At 49.9% G+C, this 17426-nt stretch overlaps 2 long non-coding RNA genes across 2 annotated transcripts; one reads left to right on the top strand and one right to left on the bottom strand.

The window, feature by feature from the left end:
• Window positions 1-1065: 1065 nt before the first annotated feature.
• On the bottom strand, window positions 1066-9353 carry LOC112447813 (uncharacterized). Its single transcript, XR_009495601.1, has 3 exons — window positions 9262-9353; window positions 8459-8523; window positions 1066-1210 (listed from the first exon to the last, which is right to left on the bottom strand). It is a non-coding gene; the product is annotated as an uncharacterized lncRNA (long non-coding RNA).
• A 359-nt stretch (window positions 9354-9712) lies between these two features.
• Window positions 9713-17139, top strand: LOC112447814 (uncharacterized). The gene is made up of 3 exons (XR_003036071.2): window positions 9713-9807; window positions 10992-13209; window positions 14513-17139. It is a non-coding gene; the product is annotated as an uncharacterized lncRNA (long non-coding RNA).
• Window positions 17140-17426: the final 287 nt, after the last annotated feature.

The following is a 17426-nucleotide window of genomic DNA, read 5'->3' as shown; positions in this document are numbered from 1 at the left end:
TGTGGGAGATCCCTGTGTGGAGTTAGTGTGGGTCAGTGGGAGGCCCTGTCTGGGGTGAGTGTGGGTCTCTGGGAGGGCCCTGTGCAAGGTCAGTGTGGGTGTGTGGGAGGTTTCTGTTTGGGGACACTGTGGGTCTGTCAAAGGTCCCTCTCTGGGGTCAGTGTGGATCTGTCTAGGTCTCTGTGTGGGGTTACTGGGGGCCCTGTGCTGAATCAGTGTGGGTATGTGGGAGGTCCCTGTCTTGGGTCAGTGTGGGTCTGACCCACTCTTTGTGGGGGGCCCTCCATTGCTGTCCTTTCTGCACCTCACAGCAGGAGAAGGGCAAGGGACTCTCCAAGTCTGGTTTCTTGCTGTTTTGTGAGGGTCCCTTCTGTGTCATTTCTCCAGACAGGCACCTTAGTTCCAGCTCCCCTGACTCAGTGCTCACCTCTTGGCTCCTCCGAGAGGGCCTGGCAGCAAGCAGGCTCAGGATCCACGCTCTGTGCTCCCCTCTGTGAGCTCTGGAGGCCACTCGATGGCCTAGGTCACAGCCCTTCCACTCAGACCCTGGCTGAGCCTCCATGCCCCCCATGGAGGATGCAGTGCAGAGGCAGGACTAGTCTCCAGGGAGAAAACACAGCACAAGCAGGCCTGTGTCCTCTGCCCCCACAGCCCCGGGCCTGGTCCCACATTTGGGGGTACTGACAGGCATGGAGGCGGGGCCATTCCTGCTGGCTCCTGGATCTGGGACCCTCCAAGAGCAGATCTCTCCACCATGGGAGTGACTGTGACATACAGCCCCAGTTCTTTTACAAGATTGCTCCTGTCTCCCCACTTTCCTGTGTGGACGGGCCCCGGGGAGGAAAGCTGATGGCACCCTTTTCCTCGACAGGTGACTTCCCACCCGCTCAGTGACACATCCTGTCTGCTGGTCTCTTCCCTCTCGGGTTCTGGGATGAGTGAGGCTGAGAGCAAGTGAGACTTGCTATGACCCCTGCACAGTCCCTGGGCCTGTTGAGTCCCCCACCTGTCCCCTGGGAGCCTCCTTGGGCCACACGTGTAGGTAGAAATCACAGACCACGAGTCTGTCCTGGGCTCCCCGTCCTGTGAAATCTGATTATTTACATTGTGGAGAAGTGAAGCTCCCCTTCTTGGAGGCTCCATTGCCTCTGGTAGCCTGGCCTTCTTTGGAGGAGCTCCAGATGTTCTCCCTCTGTCTGGGCTCTGGGACCTGAAATAGAGGAAAATTCTGGGGTGGGGCCACCAGGAGCCATGGGGCCCCTAACTTCTTTACTCTGGGCCTATAGATGGCGGTTGGACACCACAGGCTTTTGGTCACTGCACCATCTATGGAAGCCTCTGCCCCCTGCCTCCTTCCCCGCATCCCACCCTAGGGGCACAGCGTCCTCCCCTCAGACCATGAGGTGATGGCACACACAGCCAAGAACCCTGCTCACTTACCCAGGGGAGGTGGGTGCTCTGAGCAGGGCTGCCCTCTCCTCTAGGACAGGGGTGGAATGGCCCTTGGGGGCCTCCGTGATTGCCACCGCACACTCTCAGCCTTGGAAGTGTGTGGTCCTCATCCTTGCCTCTGCCCCAGAGCACGAGAAACACAGAGGGAGGGTGACAGGCTGGGTGCATCTCATTCCAGCTCCTTCTGGGAGAAGAGGGGCTTCCAGGGCAGCTTCATCTATCCCACCGTGACACGAGGACAAGGTTTCTCCCACTTCTAGGGGCCAGCACTGCCCCCAAATGTCCCTCCTTATTCTGACATGTGAGTTTGTCTCTTACACTTTCTGAGCCTGAGGGGAATTTCAGCCTCTGAACACCCCTCCCCTACAGCCCCACGGTTTCCAGGTAGAGAGAGAGCAGAAGAAGACAGAGCCAGATCCTGAAAACGGGGAGATCTTTAGCTTTAATTCACCTTGATATGTTTTAAATGCTATTGGTTGTTTCTGTAATTCTGAGATGATGGTAACAGAAGGTGCAGTGAAGGAATTGGGGTGAAGGTGAGTCTCCACTCTGGGGTCAACCTCCCTGCACAGCCCCATCCCACCTGGAAGCCAAAGCAGGCACCTGAAAAGAGTGGATCGTTATCCATTGCCTTTCCCCCAACAGGGCACAGACAGAGGCCACCAGATCTCATCAGAAAAAACATTTCAGGAACCAAAAAAAAGAATATGTGGTAACAGGAAGCTATTAGCACACAGAGGATGCACTAATATGAGGGGAAAAAAAGGGTCTCTGCAAGATAAGCATTTTTCCTTGGAGAAGTGTTTTGCTACCAGGGATGCTGTGAAAAGCATGTTCTGATTGAACAAAAGAGGCATATTTCTGAAGAAGACAGTGCCTTGGACAGTGGAGGGGACAGCCTGGGACACTTGTTACTCGAGCCATGCTGGCAGGTTCTGCCTGGAAGGGGACCTGGCTTCCCTGGGTGGGAGGCCCACTTGCTGTCCCTGGGACTGGCCCACTTATTCTCTTTTGGAGAGCTATGGCCCATGGGGGTAACTCAGTAATCACGGACTATATCTCTTCTCACTCTTGTGTGTTCTTGGGTGGAGAGAAAACTTTGGTTGCAGTAATGTGGACATAATGGGTCCCGGAGTTCCACTTTGTACCAATTTAACTCCAAGGCATGAGGTCCATAGTGAAGCACCGTCTTCTCCATTAGGATCTGTCCAACAGCTGTCATGAGAGTTGGAGCCTCAGTAGCCCTGCTGTCCATGGTCGATGTGCTTTTGACCGCCTCTTGGCTCTGGGCTGTGGCTGTTTCAGGTTTGCCTTTTTGCAATGGCTCTTCTAGTCCTTTGTGTTTACTGGGGGAAACCCACTGCAGAAGGAGATCAGTCCTTTTTTTGAAGCAGCTTTTTGAAAGAACCTGTCCCTTCTTCAGAATTAAATGTCGAAACTTACTTCTTAGGGACTCTGCTGATTCCTTTTTCTGGCCAGAGCGACTAATCCCTCTGACCTGGTGGCCATTCGTTCTGCCAATCCTTTTTGATGCTGTCCTACTTTGGGACTCCTATATGTCTCTCACCCTTCAATGGGGACACACTTCTGGATATTTGGGCTCCCAGCTCAGGGCCACCTGCTGCCCCTGGCTGCTCCCTCCACTCGATGAAATACCATAGAGCGTCTGGGAATTGGACGTGGATGTGTCTCCTCTGGACAAGTTTTGGGAACAAGACAGAGATTCCTGAGAGCCAGATGTTTGCGGCAAGGAACATATCTGAGTGACAGTCTTTGAGAAGTGTATCCGTGGCACAGTCTTGAAGGAGCACACCAGTTTCACAGTCTTGATGGAGCACACTGGTGGCCCAGCCTCGATTGTGATTCTGCTGGTCTGTGAACCTTGAAACTCAAGCTTATGAAACTGTGCTTCAAAATTTAGATCTTCTGGATTTGAGGCAAGAGACTTTGTATTCAAGGAAGGGTTTCTACTAGACCTTGGAGATCGTGGACTCTTTAAATTCATATTAATGAGTAGGGATTTGACCCACACACTAGGTTCCAAAGTTTCTTTTCCAGCAGGGTCTCCTTCCACAGACTCTTGTTACCTGGAAGATGGGAAACATTCATCGAGGCCCACTAATGTCATGATAGAGTAAGATTCTGGGGAGGCTCATCCCCCAACTTCCTCCTGTGACTCATTGCTGGCCATTGCTGGACTACAGCTGGGCTCCAAGCTGCCTTTGTCCACCCCCATGACAGACTCACTGTGCCAAATTCTGGTCACTAAACTGAGAAGGTGGCTTGCTTTCCTGTCCAGTCAGAGGGACCTCTGAGGGCTTATGGATGTAACCAGCTGTGGGTCCTCCCAGAGCTCCCTGGGCTTCCAAACTCATCTGTGAGGGAGTGGGAAGGGGCCTGTCCAGGGAGGCATTTGCCCCTGTTGTTACTACTTTCTGTCTTGCATGGGGCTAAGGAGCTTTTCCCAAACCTTTGGTTAATAGGGCTATTCAGTGGTCCCCAGATTCACAGGTGGCCTTCAAGGTAGACCCTTGAGCCTTTTTCAACTTCAAGCTAAGTATGAATTTGAGGAGCTTGAAGAGTAGGTCCCACCTGTGCTTCACCCTTAACTTTACTATTTGTGTTTCCAGCTCCTGTTGAGTATCAGGACTGAGGACAAGAGACTCAAGGGAGGTGTTCATGGAGGCTTTCCTTTCCTAAGAGGAGTGTGGATTTTCTGTCTCCATGGGAGCATGCATCTCTCTAGGGAATGTCTAAAAGAAGGTGTCAGCAAATCTTGAAATACAGACATTCAACAGGGATCTCACTCTCGTGGATCTCCTATGCCTTCCTCCTCATAAGGACCCCTGAAACTTCTGGATTCTTCCTGCCTACTCTCAACTCTCTGATGCAGATTTCACTCTTGGATCATTCACTGGAGGTTGGCTGAGATCAGGTACAGATCTTTCAGGATCCTCCCCACACTCTGCCCTACATCATAGTGTCGCTCTCTCCCTGGTGGGATTTGTGCTGGGCACTTGGACCTCATCTTCTCTGAGTCCCAGCTGATTTTGCCTCGACCTGTGGAGGGCCTTGAGGGCCCCTCCCTGCACCTGACAAGGCCTTGGGAATTGATCTTGAGGCTGCATCAGTCTCTCAGATGCTTGTATTCTGCAGGGCAGGCCACTCTGTTGGTGCAACAACCTTTTGGAAAACTGATGCCACAGTACCTCCAAAATCTCAGGTCTGATCCTTTCCCCAGGAAGCATGGAAGACAGAGCTGTGAGCCAGGGAAGACCTATTTTCCTGGGAAAGGTTGAGAGTGGCCTGGATAAAGACTTGCTGAGATTTAACCAAAGAGGGAAAGTTCATCCTCTTTCTAGTTCCTTTTTCCAAAAGTGACATTCCAGGTTTTAAATTGCATTTGAGATGAAAGATATGCCTTATTTGGGACTGTAGGGAAGATGTTTCACAGGACCCAATCTGGTATTGAGAAGGTGGTCAGACTCAGACAGAGGGTGATTGATGGACAGTGATCTCTAACCATGCCTGAGGTCATGCTTGACACATTTGGAGTCAAAGGTTTGGGTCGGGCCTGGATCTCCATGTGAGCCTAAGGAGGTGGCATTGGAGTCAAACGTTGGGGTTGGGCCTGGGTCTCCATGTGAGCCTGAGCTGGTGGTGGTTGACATGGAGACATGGTTAGAGTCAAGGGTAGGGGATGGGCTGGGGTCTGTATGAGAGGCCGAGGTGGTTGTGGTTGACATTGGGCCATGGTTGTTGTCAAGTGTAGAGGTCGTACCTGGGTATTCATGTGAGCCCAAGGTGGTGGTTCAAACTGGGACACGGTTGTAGCCAAGGGTAGGGATTGGCCCTGGGAATCTATGGAAGCTTCAGGTGGTGATTGACATTGAAGCAAGGTTGCAGACCAGGTTAAGGGTTGGGCCTGTATCTCTATGCAAGTCCAAGGTTCTGGTTGAAACTGGGCCATGGCTGGAGTCCAGGTTTGGGGTCAGTATTGGGTCTCCAGGTGAGTTTTGAGGTGGTGGTTGAAACTGCTGCATGACTGGAGTCAAGGTTTGGGGTCAAGCCTGGATCTCCACGTGAGCCCAGTGTGGTGGCTGAAAGTGAGGCATGGTTGGAGCCAAGAGTTGGGGGCGGGCGTGAGTCTCCACGTGACCCTAGAGGTGACCTAGAGATGATGGTTGCACCTGGGGCATGATTGGAGTCTTGTTTTGAGGTTCAACCTGGGCTACAGGTAAGTCAAGGGCTGGAACAATGACAGTTGTGAAGTTAATTTATCTTGAATTTGGAATGGTTCGGCCTTAGAATGCTCACTGAATAAAACAAGGCATAACTCAAGAGGGGGCCCAGGTACTGTGATGGTAGCCACCAGACTCTCACTGTGCACAAAGAGGAGACCCTGGAAGAGCTGGCTGCATGTCTTCTGTAGATGATCCCTCAAAGTGTCAGGATATCAGGGCTTCCTGGGACCATGCAGCTGTTCTCCTTTGCTTTTTATGCTCCAGAAGTTTTGGCCACCCAAGGTATCTTGCTTGTCACTGAGTGACTTGCTCCTCTTTTCCAGTGAAGTTACCTGGTAGCCTGCCTCGTCCTCTTTTTCTTTCTTCTTCCAAATTTTCAGTTCTACTCTATTGGTGATTAGTATCTCCAGCATCTTCTCAACATCCATATTTACAAAAGAGAGGCTACCTGCCTGTTTGTGGGGTCTCCCAAAATGAGGCCTCAGGTGGGTAGAGGGGAAGGTGTTCTTGCTGGAACTCTAAGTATGTCAAGGTGGAGAAGCTCCACGGTTTTGTTGTCTCCTGCCACCAGGCCAGGTTGATACAGGATTGCTTGAACAGACAAAGCTGTTGATGGCTGGTCTCCAAGGGGAGTGTGGAGATGACCTGTGGCACATGGTGCCCAGTGTGAGTGCCACGGAGTCCCCCTGATTGAGACTCAACTTTGGACCCTGATGGTGGTGGGGCAGAGGAGGGTGTCAGAGGTGGAGGGCAGGCTCTCACATAAAGGAGGCTTGGTGGGGAAGGGGAAAGTATAAGTGGGCGGGTTGAGAGGCTGTCCAGGGGGAAGAAAAGCTCTGGTGTTGGAGAGGTACTCAGGGATGAGCATGAGGAAATGAAAACTGAGGTCACTGAGCCTGGAGAAATGGTAGAAGCCCAAGGTAGGGGTTGCTTGGTCAGAGGAGCTGGGGAGATGGTGGGAGCTTGGTCAGAGGAGCTGGGAGATGGTGGGAGCTGCCTCTTCCCGCATGGTTGATGGGCTCTAGTGGGCACTGATTTGCAAACCTCACCAGGTGAATCTTGACATTCAGTTCAGTTCAGTCGCTTAGTCGTGTCCAGATCTTTGCGACCCCATGAATCGCAGTATGCCAGGCCTCCCTGTCCATCGCCATCTCACGGAGTTCACCCAAACTCACGTCCATTGAGTTGGTGATGCCAACCAGCCATCTCATCTTCTGTCGTCCTCTTTTCCTCCTGCCCCCAATCCCTCCCAGCATCAGAGTCTTTTCCAATGAGTCAACTCTTCACATGAGGTGGTCAAAGTACTAGAGTTTCAGCTTTAACATCATTCCTTCCAAAGAACACCCAGGGCTGATCTCCTTTAGAATGGCCTTGTTGGATCTCCTTGCAGTCCAAGGGACTCTCAAGAGTCTTCTCCAACACCACAGTTCAAAAGCATCAAGTCTTCGGCACTCAGCTTTCTTCACAGTCCAACTCTCACATCCATACATGATCACTGGAAAAACCATAGCCTTGACTAGATGGACCTTTGTTGGCAAAGTAATGGCTCTGCTTTTCAATATGCTGTCTAGGTTGGTCATAACTTTCTTCCAAGGAGTAAGCGTCTTTTAATTTCATGGCTGCAGTCAACATCTGCAGTGATTTTGGAGCCCAGAAAAATAAAGTCTGACACTGTTTCCACTGTTTCCCCATCTATTTCCCATGAAGTGATGGGACCAGATGCCATGATCTTCGTTTTCTGAATGTTGAGCACTTTTGCACTCTCCTTTCACTTTCATCAAGAGGCTTTTTAGTTCCTCTTCATGTTCTGCCATAAGGGTGGTATCATCTGCATATCTTGACATTAGACCTGGTGAAAGCCACCCTTGTCAGGGAACCTCCCCAGGTGTCTGCAGGGGACATGAGGAAAAAGCTGTAGCCAGGAGCTGCCAGGCATGGAAGGCTGGGCAGGCCAGGCAGGGGTGGGCACCTGCACCCCACAGCCTGCACGGCCCCAGTGCTGACTTCACAATATTCCTGGTATTGCTCACCCCAGGACATTGGCCTTACCCCGGCCCCAGGACTCCTTTCAGCTCAGCCCTAGGCTGCCAGTGTCCCTGGGGTCGCACCATAGGCTCTAGGAGGAAGAATCACCTGGAAAAGAAGGGGAAGATTCTCCACCTTTCCATAAGTGAAGTCAGGTCTGGAACCTCTTCCAGTGTTTCCAGGCAATCTCTTCAAGTTGGAAATCAGCAGACAAGTCATGATAGTGAACATGGGAGCCTAGGGGTCTTACAGGAAGTTGAGTGCACTGTCTCTTTAAGGGGACATTATTGGGAGATTGGAACCCAAGCATGAGTGTCCAAGGCCACATGATCCCTGACAGTGATGGTGAAGCTCTGAAAGCATTTATCATTTACAAAGTGTTTCCATATTCGTTACCCCTGATGCCCTCACAGCCTGCCTGTGGGGAGAATGGGCAGGCACCACGCTGCAGTTGAATCTGAGCAAAGTAAAACCAGGTGTCCTACGTGTACTGGAGGGCTCACCTCCCAATCCAGGCCCTATTGGTCCAAAGCAACCTGCATGCCGTTTTGGACAGCTTCATTCTACACAGGGAATCTGGGAAGTATCTGGGTTCTGCTCTCATTCCCAGAAGCCTCCCTTGGAGTTAGTTTCTCAAGGGAGAAGTCGTGCCACAGATCCCCTCAGAATCTGTGGAAGTGGGTTCTCGTGGCCAGAGAGGTGGGGACTAACACTTGGGGCTGGATGTCAGAACTCACCTTCCAAATTTCAAAGCTTCATTTCTCTGGATGCTCCTGCTTCTTCCCCTTCTTTCCATTCGATACTGAGAGAGAGAAATGAGGACGTAAGATGCAAATCTCAGTCTTCCCTCTCTAGACAAGCATCAGACACTAGTGTCCACACAGAATATGACTCTCTACATTTCACTAACAGAGTTCTGTGATTTTTCTTTCCTTTCACTCATTTTTAAAAGAGATAAAAATATTTTGTTTTCCTTCTTTGAAGAACATAATGAAGTATTTTCAATGTGAGATTCACTCTGGACTTCTTTCGTCACTGTTCTGCTCAAGAAACACACACATACTCAGACGCATGGGTGAATCTGAGCTCCATAAAGTAGGTCTCTGCTTCTTGATACCAGGCCCCCAGCCCTCCAACCCCTGCTCTGAGGCTCTCGGGGCTTCACCACTGCCAGAAGATCACTCCTGTCTGAGACACTGTTCTTGGCTGCTGAACTGGTGCTCAGAAGTCTATCCTCTGGCTGAGATTCAACTCAGAATCCAGTCATTGGCCTCTGGTCACTGTGTTTTGGACTTGCCTTGGAGCCATCTACCTACCTGGATACATGGGTTGAGATCTTTAAATAGAAATCCTAGTGTTCACTGTATCCCTGCTCAGCCTGGTTTGTCCCTAGAGGGATATTCATCTATTCTTTCTTGAGTATAGACGTCCTGTTCTTTTCTATCTCAAGGGTCTTATTAGTTGACTCAGAAAAGTGAAAATAATAATAGAAAAGAACAGAAAAATATGTGCTTGTGAGTCTGGACCAAGAGTTCCTTACCTTCCTAATGTTTCCATGTTTCCTAGGAGGAAGAAAGGATGAATTATTCTTGAGGTAGGGAAGGGTCAGGAAAAAGAGCCCCAGTTCACACAGAAAGGTGATTACAGTAATGACTGCCTAGGCAGTGAAACGGGAGTTCAACCAAATATCAAAAGTGCTTTTCAGAGAAAAGAGCAGATTCTCCATCATCTGAATAATACTGCTGCCCTCAGGCAACTGAGCCAGGGTGTGCACTTGGGGGCTAAAGTTCTAGGCCCACCTCATAGAGCTGTGGTCTGGTCACAAAGGGCTCTGGGGGTAAGAGGGAGCAGCAGAGGAGGAGGCTGGACTATAGCAACTCCCTAACCATCCAGCCCCGCAGCTTCATGCATCTCCCTTCCTCTGAGCCTTCCCTTCCTACCTTATCATCTGTTATATAGACATTAGTCAAGTGTCAATTCAGTCCACCTAGAACTCAAGAGAATTCCTGATTCCTCTGACATAACTGCTTGAGCCTCATCAGTACTGTAAAGAATCTGGAGTTCTCCTAAGTTTGGTTAATCACAGGTATTTTTACTCTTATGATACTAATTTTTTTAAAAAATTCAGTTAATCTTTACTATATTCAACTATGGGAATTAAAAATTAGATAAAAAATGATTTGAAATTTACAAGGCCATGAAATATAAAGCAAATTGAAATAGTTAAGCCTTCAGGGTAAATTTTTCATAAGTTGCTAGCATCTTTCAAAGTTCCAGCAAAGCATTAAGTCAATGAGCTTGAGGTCCCTCCAGCCCTTCACATTCCAGAGTGACCGCAGACCTTTTTATGCTTGAAGATCACTTTTCAGTCCTGAGAATAGCCTACTTGATAAGATCATATTTGTATAAATGAGACCTTGGTCTCGCCAAATAGTTTATGGAAATGATGTGATTTACAGTGTGCACCTGTTTTAAGTCGACATGGAGGCCTGGCAAGGCTGTATCAGTCTGATCTCAGGGAGGGGTACTGGTGACTAAGCAGCTAAGGTCAAGTATATGGGCTCTTCATCCCTATGTGACCTACCCCACAATAGAAACCCTGGACATTCAAGGCTGGATGACGGTTGACACTACTCTACACATGCTGTCACACTGTTTGCTGAGAGAACTAAGCACTGTCTGTAGAGCCCCACTAGGCCAGACATCTGGAAGACTGCATATGGCTCCCTGCATCTTTTTTTTTTTTTGGCTAGTTCTGATCTATATTCTTTTGCTGGTTTTAATCTGTATCCTTCTGCTGACATAAACCATCATAAGTGCAAGTATTGTGAGTTCCAGGTGGAATGAACTGAAACTTGACGAATGTCTCTGCCTAACAGGATGAGAAGGCAGGATGGGAGGCTCAGAGAATGATGGGGATGAATGGAGCTGCAAGGCTGAGTGGCTGGGGAGGGGCCATGTTCGAGCCTCCTCCTCTATTACTCCCTCCTCACCTTCAGAAGTCAAATGTGACCAGACCACAGCTCTAAGATGCGGGCCTAGTACTTTAGTCCCCAAGTACATACGCTGTTCGCAGTTGCCTGAGGGCAGCACTGTGATGCAGGCGATGGAGAATCCTCGCTTTTCTCTGAAAAGCACTTTTGATATTTGGCTGAACTCCAGTTCCACTTCCTGGGCGATTGATACCATTCGCGCCTTTCTGTGTACACTGGGGCTCTTTTTCCTGTTTCTTCCCTACCTTGAGAATAACTCATCCTTTCCTCCTTCTAGGAAACGTGGAAACATCAGGAAGGTAAGGAAACCTTGGCAGAGACCCACAAGTATGAGATCCTCTCTTCTTTTCTATTATTATTTCTACTCTTCTGAATTATCTAGAGAGATCCCTGAGAAGGGAAAAAATAGGACATGTATTCTCATGAAAGAATAAAGCATCACCCTCTGGGTGCCCCAGGCTGGTCAGGGGGCACAGTGAACATTTCTCTCCAAAGATCTCAGGTATCAGTTGTCCAAGTATGTTCGAGGGCTCCAGGGTATGTCCCAAACACAGTGACCGGGGCCCGGGGGCTGGATACTGAGTTCAATCTCAGCTACAGCACAGGCGTGCGAGCACTGCCTCACCAGCCATGAAAGGTATCTTGGACGAGGATTGATCTGAGGACAGTGCTGAGGTCTTAAGAGTCGTGGAGTGGGGCCCTGGACTTGGGAAACAGAAACCTCAGGGAAGCTCCTGGAGGAAGAGCAGAACCCAGATACTACCCAAGTTCCATGTAGAAAATGAAGCCATGAGGGGCCTGGAAAAAGGTGTGGCCCAGCAGGTGCCTGTGGGCTGCACTGAGCTCATAGCACCTGGATTGGGAGGTGGGACTCCAGATCCAACTGTGGACACATTTTTTGTTTTAATTAATTTATTTTAACTGGCAGATAATCACTTTTGCACATCGTTTAACTTCTCTCATATTCGTCTATGCCGTGACTGCTGTCCATTCTTCCCCACAGAGGGGTTGGTGAGGGCATCAAGGGGTAATGGATCTGAAAGCACTTTGTTAATATAAACCCTATCATAAGCTTCACCATCACTGTCAGGGATCATGTGGCCTTGGACCCTAGTACTTGGATTCCAATCTCCTAATTTTGTCCCCTTAAAGGGACACTGCAATCAGCCTCCTATAATACCCCTACACCCTGGCTTCCTCACCATGATGCAGTCTGCTGATTTCCAGCTTGCAGAGGTTGCCTGGAAGCACTGGAAGAGGTCTGGGACCTATCACTTCTGCAAAGGCAGAGAATCTTCCTCTTCTCTCCTTGGTGGTTCTTCTTCCCAGAGCCTATGGTCTGACCCCAGGGCTGCAGGTAGCCTGGGGTTGAGCTGGCAGGGGGAGTCCTGGGGGTGGGTTATGGCTAAAATCCTGAGGTGAGGAACAGCAGGAGCATTGTAAAGTCAGTATGGGGGGCATGCAGGGCTGTGGGCTGTAGATGCCCACCCCAGCCAGCCGGCCCATCGCTCCTGGCCAGGCAGCTCCTGGCTGCAGCTTGCTCCTCAAGTCTCCTGTAGACACCTGGGGTGGTTCCCTGACAAGGGTGGCTTTCATCAGGTCTCCTCTCAAGATACTCCTGGGGAACTGTGCAAAGCAACACCTACTGGAGCCCAACAGCAGTGGAATCCCACCATGTCTCCTCTGCCCAAACAGCCTCTACCTCGAGCCTCCTCCTTTTCTCCTGGCTCAGTTCCCTGCTTTGTTTCCATGCACTCAAATTAATCCTTGAGTGCCTCTCAACACCAGAGCCTTTCTTTCCTCTGCACAGTCTCTCACCAAGGCCACTTGCTGTCTCCCCTTCCCCACCATGTCACCTTGATGAAGGGACCTGCCCTCCACCTCTGACACCCTCCTCCACCTCACCACCATCAGGCTCCATGCTGAGTCTCACTTAGGGTAACTCCATGGCACTCCCACTAGGCACCATCCCACAAAGGTGATCCCCATGCTCCCCTTGGAGACCAGCCATCTCAGGGCTTGTCCATTCAAGCTGTCCTCTTTAAGCCTGTCTTGTAGGTAGGGGGCTGCCAGAGCATGGAGCGTCTCCACCTTGACACACTTGGAGTCCCAGCAAGAACACCTTCACTGCCACCCACCAGAGGCCTTGCTGTTAGGACACCCCAGAAACAGACAGGTAGAGGCTGGAAGCTTCTCTTTTGTCAACCTGTATGTCCAGAAGCTGCTGGAGATATGAATCACCAAGAGAGTGGAACTGAAGATTTGGAAGGAGAAATAAAAGGAGGAGGAGGCAGGCTACCATCTGACTTCACTGGGGATGAGAATTAAGTCACTGAGTGACAAGCAGGACACCTTGGGTCACCAACACTTCTGGAACATAAAAGGCAAACCAGAACAGCTGCTTGGTCCCAAGAAGACCTGATATCCTGACACTTTGGGGGACCATCTACAGAAGACATGCAGGCAGCTCTTCTGGGGTCTCCGCTTTCTGCACAGTGAGTCTCTGGTGGCTACTGACACAGTACCTGGGTCCCCTCTAGAGTTACACCCTATCTTATTCAATGAGTGCTCTAAGGCTGAACAATTCCAAGTTCCAGCTAAATTAACTTCACAGCTATCATTGGTCCAGCCCTTACCCACGCTGGAGCCCAGGCTCAGCCTCAGTCCTTGACTCCAACTATGTCCCAGTTGCAACTATCACCTCTGGGTCACATGGAAACCCAGGCCAGACCCCTACCCTTAACTCTAACCATGCCCCAGATTCAATCACCACCTTTGGGCTCACATGAAGACTCAGGCTAGACCACAACTCTTGACTCCAACCATGCCCCAGTGTCAACCACCACCTCAGGTTCAAGTGGAGAACCAGGTCCAATCAAAACACTTGACTCCAACCATGACTCACTTTCAACCACCACCTCCAGCTCATGTGGACACATATGCTCAACCCCAACCCTTGACTCCAACCACAGCTCACTTTCACCGACCACTATCTCAGGCTCACATGGAGACCCAGGCCCAACTCCAACCCTTGACTCCAACCATATTTCACTCTCAACCACCACCCCACATTCACATGAGGACCCAGACCTGACCCCAGTCCTTGACTCCAATAAAACCTTAGTCTCAAACGCAACCTCGGGCTCATATGGGAACCCAGGTCCGACCCCAACCCTTCACTCCAACTATATCTCACTCACAGCCACAAACTCGGGCTGACATAAAGACTCAGGCCAACTCTTATCCTTGACTCCAACCAAGCCCCACTCACAATCACAACCTCGGGATCACATGGGAACCCTCGCCCAACCCCAACCCTTGACTCCAATCATATCTCACTCCAGCCACAACTTCGGGCTCACATAGAGAGGCAGGCCCAACTGCAACTCTTGACTCTAACTAAGCCTCACTCTCAACCACAATTTTGGGCTCATATGATAATCCAGGCCCAACTCCAACACTTGACTCTAACCATGCCCCAAGATCAAGGACCACTTTGGGCTCAGTTAGAGACCACTGCCCATCTCACACTGTCTTTCCCAATCCAACCATCATCCTCTCAACTGCAGACTAAGTACTATGAAGTCTTGCCCTATAATCCAAAATAAGCCACAATCTTTGATCCCCAATGCAATTCAAATCCTGGAATATCATTTTTTTAAAAAACCAACTAGAAAGTGGGAGAACTTTATCCTCTTTGGTTAAAAAATCTCAGCAAGTCTTTAGCCAGGTCACCCCCAATCTTCCCCAGGGGAACAGGTCTTCTCAGGCCCACACCTCTGTCTCCATCACTCCTAGGGATTTGATCAGCCCTCAGGTTTGGGAGAAACTGGAGTACCATCTTTCCAAAAGGTTCATGCAACAAGAGAGTGCCCTGCCCTGCAAAATCCAAGAGTCTCAGAAAGTGATGCAGACTCAGGGCAATTCCCTAAGGCCTTGTCAGGCACTGGAAAATAAGGGGCCCTCAAGTCCCTCTGGAGGTCTAGGCAAAAGCAATCCAGATGCACAGAAGATGAGATCCTGGTACCCAGCAAGGATCCCACCAGGGAAGCACCTGTGCCAGGATGTAAAGCAGGGTATGGGAGGATCCTAAAAGATCTGTACATGATCTCAGCCAACGCTCCAATGAAGGTTCCAAGTGCAAAGCCTGAGTTAGAAAGAGTTGAGCCCAGGCAGAAAGCATCCAGAAGTCCTGGCGGTCCTTATGAGCAGGAAGGGACAGCAGATGCATGAGTGACAGATCCCTGTTAATGTCTGTTGTTCAAGGCTTGCTGCCAACCACTTCTTAGACCTTGCTTGAGAGTCAAATGGTCCTCCGGGTACAGAAAATGCAGGCTCCTCTCAGGATAGGGAAGTCTCCATGACCACTTCCCATGAAGTCTCTTGTCCTCAGTCCTTATATTCAATAGCAGCTGGAAGTGCATGTTACAAGATTTCGCGTCAGGCACAGACTGGTCCTACTACCTAAGATCCTCAAGGTCACATTTAGCTTGAAGTTGAAAAGTACTCACCGCATATGCCTTCCAAGGTTCACCTTGAAGGACACTCTGGGGACCACCCAAAAGCCCAGTTACCAGAGGTCTTGTGAAAACATTCTCATCCCCATCCAGGAGAGAAAGTGATAACAATGTAGGCAGTGCCCACCCTGGAGAGTCCCCTCCCTGCCACCTAATGATTGAGGAAACCCTGGGGGGCTTTGGGAGGAACCTCAACTGGCAAACGTCCAGAAGCCCTCAGAGGCTGACTAGACAGGAAGACTAGCCACCCTCTCAGGCCCCCACATAGAACAGAATTTGGCACAATGAGTCTGTTGTGGAGGCTGACAAAAGCAGTCTGGAGCCCAATCCAAATCCAACAGTGTTTATGAATGAGCCACAGGAGGAATCTGGAGGACGGGCCTCCCCAGAAACTTGCTCTAGTGAGAGAGTCATGGACCTCGATGAATATTCCCAATCTTCCAGAGAACAAGAGGCGATGGGCAGAGACACTACTTGGAAAGGTACTTTTGAACCCAGTCTTTTAATCACATACCAAATAATTAATATAGATATGAGGAGATCATGGTATCCAAGGTCCCATAAAAATCCCTCCTTGAACACAAAATCTGTTGCCACAAATCCAGAAGATGTATACTTTGATGAACAGTCTCATAAGCTTAAGTTCCAAGGGTTCACAGACTGGCAGAAACAGGCTCAGAGCCAGGCCACTTGCCTGCTCCTTCAAGACTGTGCCACTGAGAGGCTTCTCAAAGACTGTCATTCGGATATATTCATTGCCACAAACACCTTGGCTTCTCAGGAATCTCTGTGCTGTTCTGAGACCTTGTCCAGTGGAGACACATCCAATTCCCGCACATGTGATGTGGAGGGAAGGAGCCCTCCTTCCCTCCACTTCTACATCGAGTGGAGGGAGCAGCCAGGGACAGCAGGAGGCCCTGAGAAGGCAGCCCCAACATAAGAGTCAGCACAGGAATTTCATCTCCACTGATGCGAGAGAGACTAATAGGAATCCCAAACTAGGACAGCATAGAAAGTGGTTGGAGGTACGGAAGTCCTACCAGGCCTGCAGGATGAGCCACCCTGGCCAGAAAAATGAATCAGCAGAGTCCTTACAAAGCAAGTCTCACAAGATAATCCTGAAAAAGGGACACATTTCTTCAGAAAAAGGATTCCTTTTCCTTCAGAAAAATTCCTTTCAGAGAAAGGATTAAGCACTTTCTGCAATGGATTTTCCCCAATAAAGCAAAAAGACTGGAATAGCCCCTGCAAAAAGGCAAGCCTGCTGCAGACACTGCCCAGAGCCAGGGAACAGTAAAAAGAAGTCTGAATATGTACGTCAAGACTGTTGAAGCTCAGGCCCTCAGGACAGCTGTTGGACAGATCTTAGAGGAGAAGATGGAGCTTCACCATGGACCTCATCTTCAGAGTTTCATTGGTACAAAGGAGAACTCCAGGGCCCAGAGGTCCAGCTTACTGCTACCATAAGTTTCTCTCCAACAACCAGCAAAGGAGAGTGATGGAAAAACACGGGGGACAAATGGGGGACAAACAGTGTGCTACCCCCATGGGCCACAGCTGTCCTACAAAGAGTAAGTGGACCAGTCCCAGGGACTGCACGTGGACCTTCCCTCCCAGGGAGTCAGGTCCCCTTCCGGGCAGAGCCTGCCAGCATCCATCAAGAGTGACAAGTGTCCCAGGCCATCCCCTCCACTGTCCAAGGCACTGTCTTCTTCAGAAATACACCTCTTCTGGTCAATCAGAACATGCTTGTCACAGCTTTCCTGAGAGAAAAACTCTTCTCCAAAACAAATGCATACCATGCATATGAGAACGTTTTTCTCTCATGTTAGAACATCCTCTGTGTGCTAAAAGCTTCTTCCAACCAGAAAATTAGTTTCCTGAAATAAATTTTTTTCTCATGAGAAATGGTGCTCTGTCTGTGCCCTGCTGGCGGGAAGGAAATGGATCAGGGTTCACTCTTCCCAGGTGCCTGCTTTGACTTCCATATGGGACGAGGCCATGGAAGGAAAGTGAACCCCAGCATGGATACTCATCCATACCCTAATTCCCTCCCTGCACCTCAGCGTCCATAATACCAGCATCACAGAAACAAGCAACAGCATTCAGGATACGTCACAGTGAACTAAACCTAAAGACCCCCCTCTTCTCAGGATCTAGCTCTGTGGTCTCCACTTCTCTCTCTACCTTGAAAT

Source organism: Bos taurus, chromosome 8 (assembly GCF_002263795.3).
Source record: "Bos taurus isolate L1 Dominette 01449 registration number 42190680 breed Hereford chromosome 8, ARS-UCD2.0, whole genome shotgun sequence".
Taxonomy (NCBI): Eukaryota; Metazoa; Chordata; class Mammalia; order Artiodactyla; family Bovidae; genus Bos; species Bos taurus.
The sequence above is the reverse complement of the archived record's forward strand: the minus strand, read 5'-3'. Positions and strand labels throughout refer to the sequence as shown.